This window comes from Eutrema salsugineum, unplaced genomic scaffold (assembly GCF_000478725.1).
Source record: "Eutrema salsugineum unplaced genomic scaffold, Eutsalg1_0 scaffold_26, whole genome shotgun sequence".
In the NCBI taxonomy this organism is placed as follows: Eukaryota; Viridiplantae; Streptophyta; class Magnoliopsida; order Brassicales; family Brassicaceae; genus Eutrema; species Eutrema salsugineum.
The window spans coordinates 155447-164311 of NW_006256783.1; the positions used below are offsets into that span (position 1 = coordinate 155447).

The following is an 8865-nucleotide window of genomic DNA, read 5'->3' on the forward strand; positions in this document are numbered from 1 at the left end:
TAAACTGTTTATCAAGTTTTGAGATTTGATCTCTACGGCAATAGCATCCTGTCTTGATCTAGTTTGTGTGTTTGTGGATACCGGTAGAGGCACGACGTTTGGAGTGCTACAAAACCTTACTTTCTGTTCATCTTTCCGCTGCAGGTATACTCTACATCTGATGACATACATTCAATTTAGTATTTGCTTGAGATCTTAGAATTGAATTCATAATTAATTTTATAAATCGTTACAAACCGGTATAAATTCCAATTGTGGTAGCAGAGCGAACTTGCTTACTACTGATTTTTTTTTTAATTCGAATGTAAAATTATATTCAAACCCAAAAAAATCGTTTTTACAATGACTGCAGCTTTAAATTAGAAATGTTTCATAGAAGCTTTGATTAAAATTTCGCAAGTAAGGCTTTGGTGGTCGAGTGGTGAACCATACTATCAGTCCATCATCGAAAGCTCGGTCCTCCGTTCTCCGAATGGTGCTGATGCGATTTCGAATCACCTTGTCCATGAACTTAAGAAGTCGAGATGGCATAAGCGGATTCTCACCATGTCTGCGAGCATTACGTTCCCGCCAAATGTGAAAGATCGCCGTCTGAAAAGCATACCGGAAGAGGAACTGCTCCAGGTTGTTTAGCTGAGATGTGTGAAGAAGAGAAATAAGCTCATCCCAGTTCGCCGTATATTCCGATCCTAGAAGTCGAGAAACCAATACTCTCCATACCTCCGATGAATACCTGCATTCAAAAAACAGGTGCTTGCGCGATTCCCCGTCACCACTTTGACACAAAACGCAAGTCTGTGGTTGTCCTGCATTCCACTGCTTCATCCTATCCCCCGTAGACAACCGGTTTTGAATTGCGACCCAAGTGAGAAAAGCATACTTCGGCGTTGAGTACTTAAACCAAACACTCTTATACCAGTGTGTTTTCGGGGATCGTTGTTGAATCAGGTTCCACGTGCTCTTTGAGGCGAAAGTCTTCTTGTAATTATCCCCTGCATTCCTCCATAATGAGATATCAGTTCCAGTTCGTGCAGCTCCCTGAGAGCAAGAAAGTATAAGGCACTCAATGTCGTTGAGGATTGAGGATCGGTGACGTCTTCTCCGGCGGTTGTCCATAACCTCAGCGACAGTAGCCTGAAGTCTAATCCCCATATCGATCGTTCCTCTGAGCCCTGTTAGGTCCAAAATCCGAACCAATGGAGACCAATCGTCAAACCAGAAATAAGTATTAGAACCATCTTTAACCTCCACCTTATGGAATCGTCGTGCCTCTTCCCTGAGCTTTTGGATTTTTTTCCACATCCATGAACCTCCACTTGATGTATCCTTTAAAGACCAGAATGAATTGTTTTTAATGAGTGAGCTGTGAATCCATTTCACCCAGAGCGACTCGCGGCATGAGAGGATCCTCCATATCAGTTTCAAACAAGACACTATAGTCACCTCTTTTAAAACCTTCAGTCCCAAACCTCCCTCATCTCGCGGTCTGCAAACTACCTCCCAGGCGACTTTCGCTTTCTTCGGATTGAGGCTCGGACCAGACCAAAGAAACGCTGAGAAAATCTTGTCAATCTCTTTTAGACAGCCACTCGGGAGCCTGTATGCCGTCATCCAAAAATTACTCAGGCTTGCAATTACCGAACTGAGTAATTGTAATCTCCCGCAAAAGATAGAAACTGGAATTTCCAGAAACTTATTTTGCTTTTTATTCTGTCTAATAGTGGCGCGTAGTCTGCCGCGGTCATACTCCTTGTGAGTAAAGGGAGACCGAGATATCTAACTGGTAATTGCCCTGTTGCAAAAGGGAATCTCTCTGTAATTTTCTGTTTATTTCGATCAGAAACCCCAGCCAGGAAGAGCGTAGACTTCTCGACACTTATCTTTAACCCAGATAACACTGCAAACTCGTCAAAGATCCTCATAACTCGTTCCACAGAACGTCTCGATCCCTCAACAAACACCATTACATCATCAGCAAAACAGAGATGTGTAAGCTGAATGTTCTTACACTTAGGATGATACATGATCCTGCCATTAGCGGCTTCTATATCGATCAATCGAGATAGAACATTCATGCAAGTGACAAAGAGATAAGGGGATAAGGCACAGCCCTGTGTTATACCCCTCTCACTTCGGAAAAACCCTGCAAGTTCCCCGTTAACCTGTACTGAAAAAGATGCTGTGCATACACACAATCTGATCCAGTGAATAAATTTCTCCGGAAAGTGAAGCGCCTCAAGAGTATTCAGAAGAAAACCCCATTGCACAGAATCAAACGCCTTAGAAATGTCGATCTTCATTGAACACCGGGGCGATATAGAGTCTTTGTGATAATCCTTGACTAGCTCTGTAGCTAGTAGAACATTCTCCATAAGAAGCCTCTCATTAACAAAAGCAGACTGATTCTGACTTATATAACTTGGCAACAACTGCTTTAACCGGTTGGCAATGATTTTTGATATCACCTTATATAAAACATTGCAGCATGAGATAGGTCTATAGTCCTTCATCTCCTTTGAGTCCTCCTTTTTCGGAATGAGAGCCAATATCGTCGAGGGTAAACCTTTTGGTAGAAAACCCATGAGAAAAAACGATTTAACCGCCACCAAGAAATCGCTTCCAAGTATTGGCCATGTTGCTTTGAAGAACTCACTTGTAAATCCATCTGGTCCTGGTGATTTGTCATTTGGCATCTGATAGACAAGAGTTTTCAAGGCTCTTTGTAGAGGTTATCAATCCCCTGTCTTGTAGTACAAGGGGTTTATCAATCCAAGAATGTGGTGATAGACACTAAGCTATGTAATCAGGTTCTTAATTCAAGCAAACAAGAGTGGTTTGGTTAACTAGAGACAACTACAAACTTAAACAGGATTAAAGACTAATGAAATGATTAAACAAGAACTAAACAATGGCAAATGATGAGAATGTATGAATGATGATGAGAAAGGTCTTAGACATGATAGTGGATTAGGGTGCCTTCAGTGATAAACTAATGAGCTAATGAATCATATGATCAAGCAACCATTCAACATAAACATCTTTAATTAAGTGAATCCTCTCATGAAGGTATTAACTCCTATGCTAAAACAGTTTCTAACCCAATCATCATCAGTGAAACATGAGTTAACAAGCATTAAGAATCAGTTTAATCTGTCATTTAAGCATATAGACAATCATTCCCATGATAAATAACACTTAAACCTCTAACAACCTTGGTTCAGGCATTTCATCAAACACTTTTGGTGCATGAAATGCCCAGAATCTAGACCACATATGATTTGTATGGATCTAGCATAGAGAACAAGTTTTAGAGAATGGAATATGCAAGATGTGTTGTTAATCATGATTAGAAGTGTGATTTGATGATAAGAAATGATGGAACAAGATGAAAAGAAACTTCAAATCGATATTAAACACTAAAAACAAGGTGTATCAAGTTGTCTTTCACAAAAAGGGAAAAAGGCTAAAAATGGATAAAAGGTGTTCTCCAAATTAAGTCTAAAAACAATATATAGGTGTCTTGGGCGAACCGGGTCAACCCGGAATAAATCGGGTACCTGACCGTGTCAAAGCTTTCTCGCGTGTTCTTGGCTGCATTTTGATGCCACGATCTAACAAGCCTCGTCCAAAACCCGTGGCAAGTGGTCGTGTCAAACGCCGAAGATGTGTAAAAGTTGCCACGCTCAAGTCCCAGAACGTGGCATTCAGACCGTGTCAAAACCCGCATGCTTGTAAAGTCCTTCCCAGCCAAGTATTTGTTTGCCACGGTCAAGTCCCAAACCGTGGCATTCAAACCGTGTCAAAACCCGAATGCTTGTAAAGTCCTTCCCAGCCAATTGTCTGTTTGCCACGGTCAAGTGTAGACCGTGGCATGAAGATCGTGCCAATCGCCGAAGATTTGCAAAAGTTGCCACGGCCAAGTGTGGACCGTGGCATTCCATTGCGGCATGTTTAACTTAGTCATTCAGGGCTGTCTGGACCACTTCGCATTCCGGAGAGTGTAACTTCTGAGATACTTGTCTGAATTGAGTGATTTTGGTTACAGAGGACTTATATATCTCCAACTTTGGTGAAGGAAGCTTTGGTGCTTGGGAAGTGGAAGGCTTCCTGGAGGGCTCATCTTTGCAGTGCATTTACACGATCAGAGAGAGACGTCTATACATGTGTCCATTCTGGAGACCGTATCTTCCTGCTCATAGCTTCGAATTGAATGATATTGGATGTTCTGGAAAGAGGCCTCAAATTTATCTGATTCTTATGAAGGCCCCGGAAACTGAATCGGCCCGGAAGTGCACCGTCCTTCGCATTCTTCAGAGCTCATCGGTTTGGTCCAAAACAGCAACGAGACAGGGGTTTCTTCCGACGAGCTTAACTCTCTACTCACGCGTCCGAATTCCATGACTCCACTTGCTATGGAACCAAGATCCAATCCTCTCCAACTTTGATGAAGCACCCACCAACTGAATCGGACCGGAAGGTTCCCCGTACAGGCGATTTCGGAAACGTGTCAGCACCCGGAGATTTTGGCCGATACAATCCACTCGCGGTACGCGTTTTGGCCGATAAGGTCTATCCGTGGTACATGAAAATGGCCGGTAAAAACCTTCCTGGTACGCGAGAATGGCCGATAACCTCCAAAAACACAAGTTCACCATTTTTCAAGCCTTGATCACCATTCCACCTCCTGGATTCATCTTTTCAGCTCCAAATACACCTGATAAACACTCAAAACATGCAAAGACTCATTGGGACCTAATGCATCTCCTAAGTTCTAAAACAAACCCTAAGGACCTAAAATGCATGAAATAAAACATGATTTGTAATGAAATGTGCAACTTAAGTGATGCAAATTATGAACATATCAGCATCGCAAATAGGACCTTCCTGATCTCCTCGTCTGTGACTTCTGAAATTAGCTGCCCTCGCTCAGTTTCTGAGCATCAGAAACGCAGAATTTCCTGCAATCTCTGAACTGATACTCCTTCATATTCTGTAGGTTTATGAGTCAGAAACTCCCAGAAAAATCTTTCAGCCTCCACTTTGATTTCGTCTCCATTCGGAGTTGTGATCTCTCTAATGGAGTTCTTCATCTTCTTCGCCTGAACTGCATAATGAAAGGTCTTATTATTCTGATCACCAACCTCGAGCCAGTGAAGCTTCGCTCTCTGTTTCAAAAATCCTTCCTCCAGGCTCGACAAGCTTTGTCATTGAGCATAGGAATCTACTTCCGCGTTGTTGTTTTGCTGCGATGGGTTGAGAATAGTGGCCTCTTGTTTCGTACAGAGCTGCTTATGTGCTTCCTTTGTACGCTTCGATAAGTCTCCAAAAGCCTCTTCACCCAACTCCCTCAAAAGCGGCTTTAGAGCTTTAAGCTTCTTGGAAAATCGATATAGGCTTGAAGTCGAAACAAACAGAGGAGGCGTTGCCTCCCAAAATTGCTTCACCAGATCATGAAACTGTGGCAACTTCAAACAGATGTTCATAAATTTGAAAGGCCTCCTTCCCCTCTTGATTCTGCTTTCCAACTTAAGTCGTCCTCTTAAATGATCGGATATACCTCCTGCCTCAAAAACAGAGTACGAATTTGGAAAAACCTGCATCCATTCATTATTCACCAGTACCCGATCCAACTTCTTGCAGATGAGCCCTCCACTTTGTTTGTTGCACCAGGTATAACAGGGACCCTGATACCCCAAATCAGTCACAGAGCAATGTGATATGTCTATATTTTACATCATTTAGAGAGCATTTTAGAGTCCTCATCATGTGTTTTCCCATGTAAATTGTGTCTTTAGGCATGAAAATAGGATTTAGGGCTTGCATTAGGTCCCAAAGAGTTTTGCATGTTTTGAAGTCTTTATCAGGTGCTTTGGGAGTCGTTTGGAGCTTAAGAAGAGGAGCAGAGGAGAAAACGGTGAAGAAAAGGGTCAAAAATGGTGAAAACCGCTTGGAGAAATTTCTCGGCCAAATCGCGTACCGGACGGACGGAAACCTCGGCCAAAATCCTTACCGATCGCTCAGCACCGGCCAAATTCCTTACCGATCGACCAAAGTCAGCTTGGGTCGAAGATCGGGTGCAAATACCTTGGGTTGAGTTTTTGGCCGAGGCGAAGGAATTTTTACGACCAAAAAGCTTACCGCGGTACACAGCCCTCGGCCATTTTCCTTACCGCGGGAAGCTTTTCTCGACCAAAATTTGTCCTTGTCCGCGCGTTTCAAAGATCAGCAATCCGGGGAACCTTCCGGTCCGAACCAGTTGGCGGGGTCTTCAGCAAAGTCGGAGATAATCAGGCAAAGATCCCAGAACAGTTGGAATCATCCAATTCGGACCAATGGGGAGAAAGATACAGCCTCCGGAAGATGCACCAACATTACGCGCACCCGAGAACTTAACGGCGGAGTACGAAGGCTACGGCGGACGGAGCCTTTCCGGACCAAATCAGCTTGCCCGGTCTTTATCAAAGTTTGAGATCTGTGAAAGACCTTTTCAGAACAGCTGGGATCGCTCAATTCGGAGCAGTGGTTTGAGAGATAAAGTCTCCGGAGTTCACATCGGTCTAAAAAGCTTATTTTCTGGTGATTCCAATGCGGTTCAAAGATGTGAAATCCAGGAAGCCCTCCGCTTCCCAAGCTCCGACGGTTTCTTCACCAAAGTTCGAGCTTATTGAGTCATCTTGACTATGGAACTGGTCTTAGAGCATTTGGAGTCGTGGGTTGAAAGTTACTGTTTCCGGAGGGTGACATGGTCGATACGAACCCAAATATGTTGCGATACGCGCTAAGTGTTTTCACAGGGCTCGGCATCGTAACCTCGACATCGGCCAAGTCAAGGCTCGTATTTTGGAAGTATTCTGAACTAGGCCTCGTGCTGACGCCTCGGCACGTTGGAATCAAGGCATGCACACGTAAGAAAATGAAGCTGGAAACGACTAAGTGTTGAACGTGCACCTCGGTGTAGCGACCTCGGCGTGCATGCCGGACCCTGTTCGCTCAAACCCCTCGACTACCAAGCGCCTCGGCATTTCATGCCGAGGTCCATTGTCACAAACCCAGAATCAAGAACAAAGCTGCCCAAGAATACACACGTGAAGATGGATCAAAGACTAGGGTTCATGCATGTTCTTGACGTGTTCTTCACGAGATCTTCATTTGGATCTAGACTCACGTGCACTCCTCGACATGAAGACCTCGGCTTCACTCTCCGACACACCGTGGCACTCACCCATCAACCCAAGATCGCGGTTCAGTACCCGGTTTGTTCCGGGCTGACCCGCGACACTTTACCTTTGCTATATATACATTTTGAGACTAAAAACCTAATCATCTTATCTCTTATCTGTTTTTTTTGCTTTAAGAACTTGCCTCTTTGGTGAAACTTGATCATTCTAATCCGATACCTCGTTTTTGCATGAGAAATCTTGTTCTTTCTTTATTTCTTTTATCATCTAACATTAAACTCCTCATCATGACCAGCTACACGTCTTGCAAAGGACTTAGTGAGCTCGTTATGATTAGTGAGTAGTCGTTTAAGCGGCTTTAGATGAGTAGATTAGGGTGCTTTCAAGGTAGATTAGTGGGCTTAGGTGTCTAGTCCTGCAAGTTTCATTCTTTAACCGACGAGATCTCTAGGCTGGATCCAAGCACATCACTTGAGGTTCAGATCCGAGACATATCTCGCATCAAAAGTGTTTGTAGAAATGTCTGAACCACTCGGTTAAGGGTTTAAGAGTTTTTCATCGCGAGAGTGATAGTTTGTTCTCTTAAATGACATTTTTGAACTGATTCTTATTGCTGATTGATTCGATGCTTCTCAAAAGACATTTTTGGTATGAAGGAGGATCAATTTAGATGCTTAATACTTTCATGAGAAGATTAACATGCCTTGAGTTCAAAGTTAAATGAAACCGCTTGATGTTTTGATTCATTAACCCACTAGTTGAACTTGGAAGCACCCGAGTCAAGTATCTCGTCTAAAGTCTCTTGCTTTATTACATATTATCATCATCTGAATCGCTTAGTTATCATTTGCATCTTTGCTTTGTTTGATTCTCATCATTTATCTTACTTACATGCTTAATCGTTATTATTTAGCTTAGAAAAACCTTCACCTTTTTATCTTGACTTAAATAAACAAACAACATAGACTAGTGTCTCGTTGACAAGTCTGGATTGACACCTCTTAGTACTACTTTGACAAGGGGATTGATAGCCCTGAGACTTAAAAAGTATTATCTATCACAATGCCTTACCGCCTCCTGAAAATATCGCATTCCTGGGGAATAGTCGGAGAAATCATAAAGTTGGAATGCTCATCGCCTCGTAGTATCTCATTAAAATCTCCCTTGATAACCCACGCTCGTCCCCGGAATAATGGAGAGTCATGGTGACTTCTCAAATCATCCCAAAGCGTCTTTCTATCTTCCATAAAATTAGAGGCGTACACATACGAACAGAAAAACTCTTCCTCCTTACCTTCCAGCATAATTGAAACCGTAATCAACTGACTAGTTTTTAAAACAGGCGTGATTCTTGCTTTTGCACTCCAAAGAACCCAAATACGGCCAAGCCGATTAAATTCATAGTTTGCAATAACAGACCACCCCGGAAAAACAGTGTTGACAATCTGATCCATCCTTCCCTCTTTAACCCTTGTCTCCAACAAACATCCAAAAATCATGTCATCTCTTACCATCCAACTGCGAACCATGGAATGTTTCGAAGGTTTGTTAAATCCGCGCACATTCCAACAAAAACTTGTCATTGATTAATTTTTCTTGGGAACTTTTTTGCTCAGAGTTTTGATCTGAGCAGCCGGTTCCGATTGTTTTTTGTTCTTTGAGGCTCGTGGTAGAGATATCCGCAGAG

General features: G+C 42.9%; 1 pseudogene; it reads right to left on the reverse strand.

The window, feature by feature from the left end:
* Positions 1-354: 354 nt before the first annotated feature.
* LOC112085965 lies at positions 355-8632 on the reverse strand (annotated as a pseudogene).
* Positions 8633-8865: the final 233 nt, after the last annotated feature.